This window comes from Nannospalax galili, unplaced genomic scaffold, assembly GCF_000622305.1.
Source record: "Nannospalax galili isolate Female #2095 unplaced genomic scaffold, S.galili_v1.0 scaffold846, whole genome shotgun sequence".
Lineage (NCBI taxonomy): Eukaryota > Metazoa > Chordata > Mammalia > Rodentia > Spalacidae > Nannospalax > Nannospalax galili.
The window spans coordinates 275294-291735 of record NW_008356458.1 but is presented as its reverse complement, the minus strand read 5'-3'; the positions used below and the strand labels follow the sequence as shown (position 1 = coordinate 291735).

At 39.9% G+C, this 16442-nt stretch overlaps 1 protein-coding gene across 1 annotated transcript in view; it reads right to left on the bottom strand.

The window, feature by feature from the left end:
• Positions 1-3850, bottom strand: part of Cntn4 (contactin 4) — a 1122320-nt gene extending 1118470 nt beyond the window's left edge. The window contains exon 1 of the mRNA XM_008854554.1: positions 3635-3850. The gene's annotated coding sequence lies outside the window, so the exon portion shown is untranslated. The remainder of the gene's footprint in view (positions 1-3634) is intronic.
• Between the last annotated feature and the right edge of the window lie 12592 nt (positions 3851-16442).

Sequence of the window (16442 nt, the reverse complement as noted above, 5' to 3'; positions counted from 1 at the left end):
CAGGGAAAAGGTGTCAAAGAATGCCAGCTGCTCACCTATTTCTTCAGTTTCCTGATGTAGATGGAAACCACATATCCCAGGTTCCCTTAAGTATGATGCACCCACAGGGAACTGAGTTGTAACCAACAGAATGCAAACAAAAGTGATATGCACTACTTCCCAGTACTAGACAACAATACATCTAGAGTCTTTCCTCCAAAAGCTTCCCACAGATTAACATGGTGTCACCACCAAATGGATGGACAGGTGGGCTTCTGAATCTACTCTTTCAGAAATGCTGTCAAAATCTCCCATATTAGGACATGACATGAATCAGAACTTCATTCTACATGAGACGCATTATGCTTTTCTGATTCATTTAACAGAGCTGTTAAACTAGCCAATCTAGTATAGCTAGCTCTTTGCTTGTCGCCTACATGTTTAACACCTATCATGAAACCTTAAAACAGACAGTGTTCCAGTTTGAACGATAAGAAAACTCAGACTAACAGAAGGTAAAAAAATTTTCTTTCCCACTATCATGAATGTTATAACTATTGGAAGCAGATCTGAATCTAGATTAACCTACTCCAAGATCTTTGACCTTTCCGCCCTCCACACAGAACCACAACACGCAGTGTTCTTGCTTTCCTCCCTCATTCACTCCTGACCCCAGGCACTTTTCTTCTTTCAAATCACATGATTTTTCACCTGCATGCACACACTGAGACCTACAACGACCCTCCCAAGCATATCTCTTATATCTCATTCCATACACTTGCCTCAGAACAAAAACAGGTGCTATTAATCCATCTGTTAGGGGAGAGAGATTTCCAGCAGTTTTGAAAATGGTTACTGGATCACAGAAAGTGAATGATAGAGCATGGATAAAGAGAAAGAAAATCCCAAGCTAGCAGTGAGATCCAGAGTACCAGTGGTCTTACAAAAACAATTACCCAAAATACTTAAAATCTTACACCTGTTTCATATGGCTGCTTTCTTGCCCTGGGTAAATTATAAGTACCATTTCATATCAGTAAATGGCTTCAATTTAGAAATGCATTTTAATATGTGCTCAAATTTTCTTCTCATATAAAATAATAAAAGAAACTCAAGAAAAGTATTGTCATAAGTCCTGGCTCCTTTGTTAGACTTAAAATACTGTTTTATGAAAACAAAACAATGAAAACAAAAAACCTGTCCACGTCGTTGTATAGAGCCATGCCCCTGACTGTCACATGAAATAGATTCACTCACTTAAAACCTTATGAAAGCAAGTTTACAAAAAAGTTTAATTTCTTTAGATGAAAAAGCGAGATTACCACCAACACATATTACAGCTGACTTGGACTATTACAAAGAAGACTCAAACACACTGAAACCATTATTAGACAAAGTTGCAGAAATAAGAATTACAAAAGGACAGGATTCAGCTCAGAGGCTTAATTAGTTGGGTTACTTTTTCTTTTAAGAGCTAAATTGCAGTGAACAGTTATCCTGTGGAGCTTTCAGAAGAATTAGCAGTGAAAACATATATCTAAAGAGGAAAGAAGATAAGTCGCTAAAATTAGGGGGTGAGATGAAAAAGTCCAACAGCATTGGAAAGATTTATTCTTTAGTGACTCTTAATCATATGCTTATGCAGTAATTTTGGAAGGTGTTTAACTGTCCCCCCACAAACCAGAGAAACTTCAGGTGTGTTCACAGGCTGCAAATAAGGAGGTCTGCCTTTGTTTAAATTTCCACGTGCAGCTTTAAACAACAGGTGACTTAGAGTCTTAGCCTCTAATTCTCTAATTCAAAAGGATTTTCAGAGCTTGTTAGCAACCTGGCAAGGTCTGCACTGAACAAAGATGAGACTTACTTCCTTATAACCTTTTCCAAGAAACAAGGCAGTTAGAGTCAATTCAAACACATAAAAACATTAGCGTTTGACAAAAGAAGGAAAACAGTATTATCATGGAACTTGGTTTTGAGACATAGCAATGTTACCCACTGCCCACCATGTCTTAAAAGCTTTCAAGACAAAAAGAACAAATTTAAGTGAAACCTGAGTTTTTTCTAGACCCCAAATCACCTCAAGGTGTCCGTCTCTGTGACACAATTTTTCCTTTTTCACTCATCTATATAGAGGCAACAACAAACTCATTAATCAGCCTGACTTGAAAGGCTGCTGTGGGGAATTCCTCTGAAAGGCAACATTTAGTGTTTACACTCCTACCGCGCTAAGGAGCACAAACCATAAACCTCAAAATGCAAAATATAAAAGCTCATTCTAAACTGCTCTATGTAGGTGTCCAAACGAATCAGGTATGTGATGTTTATTCCCTGAAACACTCTGCTCCCAGGACTGTAAATTACTGGAACGGCCCACACAATTAAAAAACACAGTTTTTCTGAAAAAACAAGTCCCCCGCCCCTGTGTTATTCCAGTAGAAAACTAAAATAAAGTTCCAAGAGCAGTGCTCACAGGAGCCGCCTTACAAACAATCCTGCACTGTGGCGGATAATCCAGCCTGTCCTCCTCCCCGCACACCACCCACTCCGGGTTATCACTCACACGGATTCGCCAGGTCACAACCTCCAAAGCCTTTTAGGTCCTATTCTGGAGACCCAGGTCAACAATCTACCGCCTTATCTTCCAGGGGCACTCAGCCGCCTCCTCTCAGGAGCTTTGCTGTGCTGCAAAATGCGTTCATACATAGGATTCTGACTGGTTCAGACATTCAGTAGCCCGCGTCTTCTACCTTCACCTACTCCACACCTTTCACTAAGAGTAAGATACTACACCAGAAAGTGGGGAAGCAGCAAAAAAGGAAGGTTTTGGGGACCAAGAGGATCGATACCTGCGGGGCGCCTAGCGCACATCTCATTGCTGCCTGGGTATCAAGAGGAAATTATGTGATCCCTTTACCTTCCCAAAAGAAACTGTAAAGTCTCCGAGAAGTTGTAGGAAATGTATGCTACCTCTACAAGCTCCCTTGGCCAATGCCCTCTGCTCCCCAAGAGCAGAGACCTTGTCAATGTGGTTGCTGCGCTGTAACCGCTGCGCTCAGCACCGAGCCTGGGACCTCAGCGGGGGCTTCAAAATAGAGTGTATCAAGTAGATTCTATCACGATTTCGCATCTCTGATGCCCCTACATACAAACCCCTTCCAATCCCAGTCCAAGTTCACCTCCTAGAGCTGTGGGTTGCTGCTGGGGCTGATAGGAACCCTGGGACCCACAGCAGAAAGAAACCCAGTGCTAGGATAGTGCGCCCCTGAGCGAGGACGCACAGCGAAGGCAATCCTGAACCAGCAGGAGGAGCGGATTTTAAGGATTTCAGAAGCAATTTCTGATCTGGGCTTCTAGTTTTGTGGTTGCCACACAGCGCAAAAAAACTTCTTTTTGCACTAAAAAGGAGCAGGGTCGAGGTAAGGTGACAGTGGCGTCCACTGGGCTCTGCCCCTTGCCAGGTGGAGATCTCTCGGCGCCTGCCCAATGGACCCTGCAGGGCTGACCAGGGCCGCTGAGGTCAGGCACAACCCTGGGTACCTGTCTCTCCACCCCAGCTTGTGAACATCGTGCCCTTTTCTCCCAAGCGGTGAGCCAGAATGCCCAGGGCAGTACGCTCTGGGCCGGGGCGGAAGGCGGACAGGCGCTGGGCACTTACCCTAGCCGCCCAGCTACGCGCTGAGGGGAGCCCCGTGTGTGGCGCCAGCTGGTCCTGGGTCCAGGCGGAGTGGCAAAAGCTCCCTACTTGCGACCAATCCTGGTTGTGAACCCTGTGCTCTGTCTGGTGGCGCGCGCTCCCCTCCCTCCTCGCGCTCCTGGCAGATCTCAAAACCCGGCGCACTGGACTTCACCAAGCAGCAGGCTAGGTGGCTGCGGAGACTAGAAGATAAGTGGGAAGGGCGGGGGCGGCGCGCAACGGAGCTGGGCATGCTCAGTGCACCACCCCAACAGCGCGCCCAGGGGCAGCACCTGCAGGGCCCGGCCCTAGGGAAGCGACCCCGAGTTCCCCCCCAGTATAAAACTGGTAAATGGAAAATTGGGCGAGACACCCGGTCCTGGTTCCTCGGGAGGAGCAGGAAGGGCGTGTTTGTGCAGGCAGGGATCCATGGAGAGGATGGCATCTTCCTTTGCAACCTGAGTATGGGGGACCAGGGAGGCGCTACTGGACTCTGTCTTCAGGCACTCGGAATCCGGTGTGTCTTTAAGGTGGCATGCCCTGGGAAACAGACAATGTCTGTACTGAGAACTGCTGCGCCTGGGTTTTGGGGTGAGCGGTGGCACTGAACTTGAGAAGCTGAAAGAGGTGGCTTTGGGAGAGATTTTTACCTGCGTGTCCTTAGGCAGAGTACATTGGCCCAGTGTGGTGGACAGGACTTGGTGTCTCACTCACTGGTGCAGCATTCTTTCAAGCTGTGAATGTATGTGTGGGAGAGGAAATGATTGAGATAAAATAGGAACAAAGATCAATTTGTAGTGTGTGTGGGCATATTAAAAGCCTCGTTATTCAAAAGCACGCGCTTTGGCTAATGACAGTGCCTTGGTCTTTCTACATTTAAAAAACCTAGTATTACTTTGCAGAAATGGCTCCCTTCACCCCAATTCTAAATCTCAGAGCAACCTTAGAGATTGGCAACGATGATGTCTGAGCCCCTCAGTCAGCATCTCCTTGTGAAGTGAGTCTGACATGCAAAGGAAAGGCAGCCCAGTGGAGCTGATCAGGAATGCATTTCCAGCAACCCCAGAGACCACTTTCCCTCGGAGGCGAGGGGGGGAGCCCCCAAGGGATTCTGTGGAACCCTAGCCTTCCGGAGACTCTCTCAGCAGTTTAAAACTACATAAACAACTTCTGACCATTTACACAATCCTGTAAACCTACCCTGACATCTCCATTATGTGGGAAATACGCTAACTGGAAAACTATTTTTAAACTACTGTAGTAAGCAAACACAACGCCTGCAAATGCATGCCGCAGCCTCCTTAGTTCACACAAGTACTGGTTTCGTTTTGTGTTTAGTCCTCTTTGTTGCTGTTGTTTTAATACAATCAGTTTCTTTCCTGGGCAAATTCTGATCAGGTGACAGATATGATTGTGACCAAAATATTTCACCACTTGCAACTGCACAATTCATGATTGCTGAGGTTTATTTTGAAGAGACCCTCCTCTCTTTTTCTAAGTACTTAAAATTGGGGATAGATTTTTTTAAGAACCTCCCCTTCTCTCATGACAAAGGCAGTTTTGCAAAACAGAAATGTTGGTGATGTGTTTTCCCTGGTAAATTACTAAAGATGAATGGTTTCTAGTTCACTTTGAATGCACCTGCCTGATTTATGATTTTCACAACTTTTACTGTAACATTTTCAATATTATTTATTTCATAATGTTTCAAATTAACTTTTTCAGTTTGCATATAAAATCACAGCTTATTACCTTTTCCTACATATGTATCATACACCCTTTCTCACTACTCCCCATCTTCGTTTTTTCCCTTTCTGTTGCCAAATAATTTCCAATCTCTTTTCTGAAATATTCATAGGTATAGTGTGTATATGTATAATTTTAAGATATGCTTTTCAGCAAAAGTATTGCCATGTTTAGGAAAAAGTATACCTTTGTATACATGTACACTCACAACACATTCATGGGGAAACATTTAAAACCTTACCTGGAATTGGCAACAACAGAAAGATTGTCATGTGTGGCCCAGTGGGACTACAAAATGAAAGAATTTTCAACATTTTATGAAGAGTTTAAGCAAATTCCCTTAACTATGGTTGTAAATTTCAATTCCAAATACTTTATTTTCATTCTGCCCTTTCAATTTTACTCTATGCCTCCTGCATGTAAGGTAGTATACCCCAGTATGTGTGAGGAAAGTGAAAATGACCAGGGCTTAGATTCTGCACCACAGATGACCATCTAGTGAGGAACACAGACACTGTATATCTGCAGAGACAGATCTGGGCCAGGCTGTGGGATGTCAGTTAATGGTTAAGTTGGGAAAGATTTTTCATTCCATCATCCTGCCTCCGCTGACCAAATGTCAAGCTTAATCAGCACCTTTCCAACAGTCACTGGAGTGGTGGGGGGGTATATAAGGCATCTAATATAAAATGCAAGCAATAATCCAGTCCCCTTTTTCCATCCTGCAGGAAGAAGCAAGACTGAATTGCAACCTCTGCCAAGAAAGCAGGCTTCTCACTGTAGCTCTTAGAACTGGGGAGTGTTCCTCTGAGAATCAGTTGCTGCCAGGAGATGGAAATGGTTTATTTTGGAAACAACATCCTCACATGTGTGTCCCTGCATATCTGGAACCCCCAGCTGGGTGCCAGCTCTGGGGGGAAATGTTCCAAATGAATCAATTAGCACTGCCAGCAAGTTCGATACCACTGCACTGAGACCCAGCTCTGTATCAGTGCATGAATGAATTACTGGTGCTCATGTCATTTGCAAATAACCATTATTATAACTCAGTGGAAAATTCCTCCTACCCATTTAGCCTGTGTGGCTCCTAGGAAGAGAGTTTCGATAACCCCCCACTGTACCCTCCCAAGTACATATGTTGAGGTTTTACCTTCAGATATTTTAATAAAGGAGTATCTATTTGGACACAAGGTCACCTCTTACACTCATTAAACCAATCTGAATGAGGTCTGATAACTCTTAAGGGAAATCAACACTGAAAATGCTTTCGACTTTTTGGAGACATGGTTGGAATATATCAGCAGGTTTCACTCAGCACACAACAGTTCTGAAAACTCTAGAAAGGACATTTCTCTGTCCCACCCACACTGGCAGTCTTTCTTTACACACCATAGGCATGTGGTGGGTGTAAATTTAATGTAAGAGGAGGAAAAACAGAAGAACAACATAGGAAGAGAATATGTCTCTCTGACCACATCTGATTTGATTTTCTGTGGGTCCCTCATGCCCGTAAAATAAGTGAATTAATTAATAAATAAATAATAAATAAAATTCCATAAACAACAGTTTTTGTGTTTTAAATGACTTGAATAAAGTGACCCAGGAGGTATCTCAGTGGGTAAGGGTGCTTACTGTGAACTCAAGAAGCCTTGAGTTCAAATCCCCCAAACTCAGAAGAAAGCCAAGTATGGGCTAGGACTTCCCAGCAATGGCAGAATTAGAAGGGGTCGGGGGAGGGGAGAGGGCACTGAAGCTAGTGGAGGTGTGGCGTAAGAGTGTTAGGTAGATCCCTGAGGATTGCTGGCCAGCCAACCAAGTCAAAATGGCACACTGTAGACTCAATGAGAGACTGTTTCAAAATGTAAGGTTGACAGCAATAGAGGTAGACTCCTGAAGTCTGCCTCTGGTCTTTGCATGTGCATACATAAGATTGTGCACCTGAAAACATACACACTTACCTACCACACACACACACACATGCACACATACACGCACACAAGTTTAAAACAAGGATCTAACAGTAGGGGCAACTCAGATGAAAAATAATTAAGTTTTGTAATTAGGTTGTTTTTTCAATGTATCTAAACTCATCTTGGTGTGTAAAGAATCACTTTTAATCCCTCCCTGGTTTGGAAAGACAACCTCGTTTGTTTCTATCAAGTGAATAAAGTAGTTTATTTTTATAAAGAATTATGTCAGGAAGGCTTTATGTTCAATTTCTAAATTATAATAAAACAGAACTCAGAAACAGACCTTAGGACCAGCCTTCTATAACCCCCTCCTATGTGATTGTGGGAGGTGACACTTGCACTTCAATCTAAAGACTTGGGAATAATAATGGACTCATAGTGAGATTATGGTAATTAGCACACAAAAGCGCACGTAATTATCGTGAAGGTTATGACACAGACTGACAGACAGAGTCAAAGTAACCTACAAGCCTGCCAACTCTGGCCAAGTCTCTTTTCAAAACAGGACTGAGACTCCCACTGAATAGGCATAATAAAGTACAATTGGAATCCGTCACCTGTTGTCCCCTCAACACATTTTTTTCAGATGTTTCAATTCTTTATGCAAAATTCAAAAGTCACAGTTCTAGAAGTCTATACTTTGCTAAACTATCTGCATTTGATTTTTGTTGTTCTCAGTAATGATATTCTGAATTGCTCTCAGGGAAAATAGAGCGATCCCTTCCCCAGACCCTCTTGCAATAGGATCTTCTTTGACTCATCAACGCATACTCTTATTTTGTGTGAGCACTTGATAAAGATGCTTCATTTAATATTTGCTTTTTGTTCATGGACATTGAATTCATGCCCACAGCGCTGTAAACATTTCCTAAAAAAACTTATTCAATGCATGTGTGTTCTCTATAAAACATGTCACGGGCTTTTCAGGAACTTCAGACAGCACAGTAGAAGTTTCTGAAGTAACTAACAATACTGCAAAAATGAGACTTCAAGGTACTATGAGACCTGAAACAAGAACCCAGAACATCATCTTGTTTGACCTTGACTCTAAGCGCGTGAATTGGGAGACTCAAGCTCTGCTCTCGGTATATCACAAGTACCTCCTGTGTCTACAAGCATCATCTTCGGTGGCTTAAGTACTGACCTTCAGGTTAAAGATAAATTTTAACAAGTGAGCAAGCTTGCAATTCTGGTATCTGCAAGTGATAATGAGCAAGCAGAACTTTTTTTTTTTTTTTTTCCCTTTAAAGGGCTAGTCTCATTACCCCATATGATATGTGATTCAATTTTCATTAAACTGAATTTACAATCATTTAAAAATATATTATTGCGAGAAAAAACCTCATATACTCCATAGCATGTCTTTGACTAGATTTCTCAAATAAAGTAACAAAATTATGTAAGATTTTTCTTTTTTCACATACTAAAGTTGCTTTGTATTTATTTCCAAAGTAGATTTTCACCACTTTGTCATTGAGCATTATAATCCATTCATTGTTCACAAAGTAAAGAGTAAAGAAAAAGTTAAGTCATTGAAATGAAAAGGGTATCTTTTCAGGAATTAAGAAAACTCAGCTTCTGTTCCTAGACCACCTCCCCAAACAGCACCATCTCAGATAAGAAGTAAATACTAGTTTTGGTCTATTAAAAAGTCCCTGAATGTAAATGGTTTGTATATTTGTCCTTTGATAATATTGTTTAAAATTCAAACTCTGGGGTCTCAGCCCATGGTAAGAGGCTCATGAAATGTACCCTCAATGATCCATGCCTTCAGATATTCATGTGCTTATTTAACTCCTTTGTTTATAAAGGTTGGCTAGACTTATTGATTCTCTGTTATTGATTCACTGAAATGAAGGATGCCTATTCTTAGGTTAGGTTACACGAAGACTGTAGCTTCCATTGGTGGTCTCTGACTTCCATTTCACCAGCCACTATACTGTGGAAACACTCAGGCAGCCCATAGAAAGCCTACAAGGCAAAAATTCCCAACCAAACAACGCAACAACAAAACCCACAACCCCACAACCCTGTAACTAAACTAAGAAGATTTCCTGAGGCTGCTTAACCAACTACATCATGAACCTTTGAAGCAGGTTCTCCAGTCCCAGTAAACTCTTGAATGAATGAGGGATTGGTCAATAACTTGGCCTCAGGTTCAGGAAAGCCTTAGTCAGAAGCACCAAAATACCTATGTTGTTCATAGACCCACAAAAACATCAAGTAATTAGCATTTGTTGTTTTAATTCCAGTGGTCTGTGATAATCTGCTCCATAGCAGTGGGTAACTGATATTTGTTACAAATATTCAGGTTTGATTAATCTGGAATGGGACATGAATAAGTTCATGTTATAAACAAACAATGACCTTAATGCAGATGATTCACAGGCCACTTTTTAAAGTCCTAATATTGAGAGATGAAAAGGTTGTGAAAAAATGGAATTCTTTTTTCAATTTTATTTTTAAAAATGACACCCGGGTCCTCTACAAGAGCAGTCAGTGCTCTTAACCACTGAGCCAACTATCCAGCCCCTGCTTATTTTTTTCTTTAGAGTTTGATTCTGTATTCTTGGATTTCCTTTCATTCTCTGTATACATCAGTCTAGTCTTAAATTCACTATATAGATCAGGCCAGCCTTAAATTTGTGAGGAATCTTCCTACCTCTGCTTCCCATGTGCTGGATTAAGGCAGCAGGGTGCACTGCCATACCTTGCTACTCCCTTTTCTTTCAATGACATTTATTTATATGAGGGGTGATAGTTGGGTCCTTGTGCCACAGTTCATATGCAGATGTTAAAGGACAACTTGTGGGCATAGATTCTCTCCTATCATGTGGGACTGGAGTAAGAACCTTAGGTCATAAGGCTTGGCAGAAAGTGCTTTTATCCACTGAGCCATCTTGCTATTCCTTCTTAATTATTAGGTTATTAAATTAAACAACCACAATCTTTAAAAACTAAAGGTAAGTAAATTCTCAGAGCCCTATTCGTAATAATGGGAATCCCTCAAATAATGTAGTATATTATAAAAAAGGCCTGAGGCTAAATTTTGCACATGCAACAGCATAGCAGATATTAAAGAATAGCCATTCAAACTGTAAGCTCAATAAACTCCCAGCTGTGTACTTACAGGTTCTCACTAGCCTTTTGAATGATAGATGTACTAAAGAATAAAGCAACAATATTGCAAGGGCAGGATTCAGTTAAAGTCTTAGTGGGAGTCAGGAAACAAAATACACTGAAAATTGCTGAACACTGAACTGATTGAAATCATAAACACAGATGACCATTCCCAAGAATAAAGCTCCAGGACAAGACAAAATTTCATATTGTGCTCTGTGTGCTATTTCTTACCAATTCCACATCTTCAGCACTACAGCATACATCACCAGTATATTTTTCCAGTGGAAAAGTCCATTCACCAGTATAATAATCATTGATACCTTCAATGATGCCAATTACCTAGACTCTGTCATTGATAGTAAAAAAATAAATTGAATCGAGTGGATTTCTGAATCAAACATAAAGAGGCTATTTCTAGAATGTGTTCCTGATTAGGGAGCTGCACACATTAACTAATAAAGAGTACTAGTTCAGGTATAAACCAGCACACCCAGATACACAGTTTATATGAGCATCAACCATTGATACTATCATATATCATTTGTAATTATGTTAAAGGCAACATGAAACAATTTTACACTTTGTATATGATGTTCACTCATTTGGTCAAAATTTATACAAGACATCTTGATCTCCCTGCACCCAGGTCATCTACATTCTGTCTTCCCAGCCTATCCCAATTCCCACGTTGGACCTAGGTCTACACCTGTTCTTCCTGCCCAAAACCTCCAGAGTACCCTAGTAAGTCAGACCTCATCCACTATATATTCATCTTCCTGCACCTGAACCAGCTACAGTCTCTCTTCTCTCACTGTCCCAATTTCTGCCTTGGGCCTATTCCCCCTTCTGCTCTTCCTCTCTGAGACCTACTCACAAGTCTCCTAAGCCAGATCCTGCCCACTGCATCTTAATCCCAGGTACTCAAGTCTATTCTCCTGCTCCAGAGCCCATATCTATTCTGCCTTGCAAATTAGACCCTCCCTACACTGTCACCACCCCTGCCCTATCCCTGGGTCCTATCCTTATCTTCCTGCCCGAGATCCTACTACTTGGGTCTCATAGTCTTGAACTGAGTACAGAGACCCTTCTGCCCTGCTGGAGAGCTCTTCACTTATCAGCTTGGAAGTATCCTGTCCTGCCAATAAAAATTCAAATATGAGAACCTGAAGCACAGACTAATTAACTACTCATACAGGACCAGAAAGCAACCAAGTTATATCAAAAGAATAATATATAAACAGAACTAAATGTCAACTAAACAAAAGAAGGCTAGAATTTCATATCAGACACAAAAACAAACAAAAGAAATCCTTATACAAAATCACAATACAAAAACATAAATAATATGAAAATCCAAGAGAATATGTCCCATCAAAACCAACCAGTCCTACAGAAGTGTACTGCAATGAGAAAAACCCAGAGGAATACCCCAGGACACAGAATTTTAAAAAGCAATCATAAACATAATCAAAGAATTCATCAACTTTGAAGGACTCATAAACAATTCAAAGTCAAAGAGACCAGGAAAACATTCTGATCATAGTTCAAGAAAATACAAATATATGACTGAAAGAAATGACAAAAAGAGTTCAGGATTTGTAAAGAGAATTCACAAAAGTTGTAGAAATATTGAGGAAAACTCAAGCCAAAATGGAGATGGAATTAAAAAATTCAATAAGCCAATTGTAAACAATACGAAAATGTCTCACAAGCAGAATGAAAAAAATGGAAAATACAGTATCAAGATGATGACAGAGTTGAAGAACTGGACCATTCAAGCAAACAATATGAATTTTTTTTTCAAAAACCACAGGAATAGAATATGTACGAAACGTAGAAAACCATGAAAAGACCAAATCTGCACATTGTAGAGGAAAGAGAAGAATATCAGGTTAGTGGCATTGACCAGACATATAACAGGATTATAGAAGAACGCTTCCCTAAATTAAGAAAAGACATATCTATACAGATACAAGAAGCACATAGAACATTAATTAGATAGGATCAGGAAAAAACTCCCCACTGCATGTCATAGAAAAACACTAAACATACAGAACACAAAGAGGGTCTTGAAAGCTACAAAAGAAAAACAAGTTACATACAAAGGAGAACCCATCAAAATTACAGCTGACTTTTCAAAGCAAATTATGAAAGCCAGCAGAACCTGGACGAAAGTATTCCCAGTTCTAAATGACCATAAATGTCAACCCAGAATACTATTCCCAAAAAAATTGTTTATCATAGTCAAAATGGAAATAAAAATTTCTGTGGTACAAATAGGCTAAAAGAATTAATAACGAACCACCAAACCAGTCCTACAGAGAATACTCAAAAGAAAAATACAAAGAACTGAAGAAAGAAATGACCACAGTCAAGAGGTTACAGAAGGAAAACAAATGAAGCTCTAAAGTATAGAAACAAAAAAATAAGACTAAGAACACAAACATAAAATGACAGTAGCCAATCCATAACTTTCATTAATAATTCTAAATATCAATGGCCTCAGGTCCCCCATCAAAAAGCACAGCTAGTTGAATGGATAAAGAAACAAAATTCATCTATTTGTTGTCAGTAAGAAACTCATCTTCACTCCAAGGATAGGCACCACCTTAGGGTGAAAGGATGGAAAAAATATTCCAAGAAAATGGCACTAATAAACAAGTAGGAGTCACTATTCTAATACTTGAGAAAGTAGACTTCAAGTTAAAATTAATCAGAAGAGATAAAGAAGGTTACCAGATTTGGATCAAGGGAACAATCCAATTGACCAAGAAGACCTAACGATTATAAATATATACATACCAAAGTCTGGTGCACTCAGTTCTATAAAAACAATACAATGGGACTGCAAGACATTGATTAACCACAACTCAGTAGTACTAGGTAACTTCAATATCCCAATTTCTTCAATATACAGGTAATTTGACCAAAGAATAAATGAGGAAATATCCAAATTAAATGATATCACACATCAAATGGACCTAACAGTCACCTGTAAAGTATTTGACCCAAGCACCAAAGAATACTCATTCTATTCGGTGCTCATGGAAACTACTCTAAAATAGAACACATACTGGGGCACAAAACATACTTCAAAAAATACCAAAATATTTAAATAATTCCCCAATTTTATCATAAAGACAGCACAAAAAAAAAATCTTAAATCAACAACAAAAGAGACCTTAGTATGTCATGGAGATGAAATAACACACTCCTGAATGATGAATGGGCCAAAGCGAAAAAAAATCATGAAAGAAAAAATTATTCCTGTAACTAAATGAAAATGATAATGCAACAGAACCAAAAGCTCTGGGACACATTAAAAGCAATCCTAAGAGGGAAATTCACATTTCTAAGCACCTACATTAAAAAATCAGAAAGAGCTCACATAAATGACTTAATGGTCCTACTCAAAAGTTTGAAAAAGAAAGACCCAACCAGACCCAAACACAACAAATGAGGAAAAATAATAAAATTCAGAGCAGATATCAATGAAATACAAAGACAATGAATCAATGAATCTAAGAGATAGTTCTTTGAAAAGATAAACTACATAGACACTTACCCTTACCTCAGCTAACCAAAAGAAAGCAAGAGAATATCCCAATCAAAAAAATCAGAGAACAAAGGGGAAACTTCACAACAGACACCAAAAAGACCAAGAAAATTATGAAGGAATACTTTATGAACCTGAACTCTTTTAAATTTCAAAATGTAAAAGAAATGGACATTTTTTTTTAATTTAGTGGATCTACCAAGGTTAAACCAAGAAAAGATCAATAGTTTGAACAGGTTCATGACAAGGAAATCAAAACAGTAATACAAAGACCCAACTAAATAAAACCCGGGATACATAGATTCACAGCAGAATTTCATCAGATCTTCAAAGAAGATGTACAACCAATACTTCTTTAATTATTCAAAAAGACAGAAATAGAGGGAGAACTCCAAAACTCCTTATATGAAGCCAATATTACCCTAATGCTAAAACCAGGTAATAACACAACAAAAAAGAAAACTATTGTCCCATATCATTAATGAACGTAGATGCACAGAATTTGAAATAATTATCCTAAAATTCATATAGGATTACAAAAAACTCCAGATAATCAAAGCAACTCTTAACATAAAGACCAATGTGGGGAGGATTACTGTATCAGATCTCAAACTATATTATAGAGTAATAGTCATAAAACAGCATGGTATTGGTACAAGAGAAGATGTAGTTCAGAGGGGAAAAACAGAAAGCCAAATGTGAATGCACACAATTACTTCCACCTGATATTGGACAAAAGTGCCAAGAAAACACAGTAGAGGAAAGACAGCATCTCCAACAATGTTACTGATATCTACCAGTAGAAGAAAGAAATTAGACCGGTACCTGTCACTCTGGAAAAAAGTCAACTCTAAATAAATGGGTCACGAACCACAATATGAAATCTGAAACTGTGAGAAGAAAACATAGAGAGTAGCCTACATGATGTAGGTGCTGGAAAGGACTTTCTAAATCAAACATCAGTTACTCAGAAATTAAAGTCAACAATAGGTAGAACCTCTAAACTAAAAAACTTCTGTACAACAAAGGAAACAAACATTGGAGTGTAGGGGGAACACACAGAGTAGCTACCCATCACCAGCTACATATCTGCCAGAGGATTAATATTTCAAATATATGAAGAACTCAAAAAATGGATCAGAAGAGAGAGTTCTCAAAAGAAGAAATAAAAATGGCTAACAAACACAATAAAAGGTGTTTAGTGTCATTAGTAATAAGGGAAACAAAAATCAAAACCACTTTTTAAAAAATATTTTATTATTTTTATTTTATGTGTATGCATGTATAGCCTGCCTGTAGATGAGCACACCCATGTCGTGCAATGCCCGCGGAGGACAGAAGAGGCTGTGGGATCCCCTAGAACTGGAGTTACGGATAGTTGTTAGCTGCCATGTGGGTCTTCTGCAAGAACAGTCAGTGTTTTTAACCACTGAGCCATCTCTCCATCCCCAAAAAAGTGTACTCCAGGCTGGCCTCGAACTCCAGATCCTCCTGCCTCTGCCTCCTTCAACATATCCTACCAGTGCACGCCACAACCCGCACCACTTTAATATTTCATCTTACCTGGGTCAGACTGGCTAAGATCAGAACAAATGACAGCAAATGCTAGTGAGGATGTGGGAAAAGGAGAACTTCATTTACTTCTGGTGGGACTGCAAACTGGTGCAACCACTGTGGAATCTGTGTGGAGGACTCTTTAAAACATCACAGTGAATATACCATAGGATCTGGCCATGCTCCTTGTCATATCCCAAAACGACTTGTCCAGTTACTGTAGAGATACTTGTGCATCCATGTTGCTGCTCTTTTCATAATAGCTAAGAAATGGAAACAACGTAAATGTCCCTCAACTTGTGATGATGAAAACTTAGCACATTTACACAATGGAGTTCTACACAGCAATAAGGAAAGAGGAAATCATGAACTTGGCATGTAAATGGATGCAACTAGAAACTGCTATACTAAGTAAAATAGTACAGACTCAGAAACACATGCATCTAACTTTTATATGTGATATGTGAATATACATCTTGATGTAACTGCAGGAGCCAGGAAAATGGAGATGAACCATGGAGGTAAAGGGAAATAAAGAGCCTGAGAAAGGTAGGTAATAGGAGACAGGGATTACAGTGGGAAATAGTGGAAATGGATAACATGAAGGCATTTAAGTGGGGAGGGAGGAAGGAATATTGTACAAGGAATCATGGGTTTATAGGGGGAAAATGTGCTCAGGAGGGGAAATAACATGAGAGGGGTATTATCAATGGGAATATGGGGAAATTGGGGGTACCTTAACTGGGAGGGAGGATGGTGCGTTAGACAGGGAGAGAGAGAGAGGAGAGATAATGCTCAGGTGATGTGAAACATCAGAGGGAAACATTAAATCAAAAGCTTA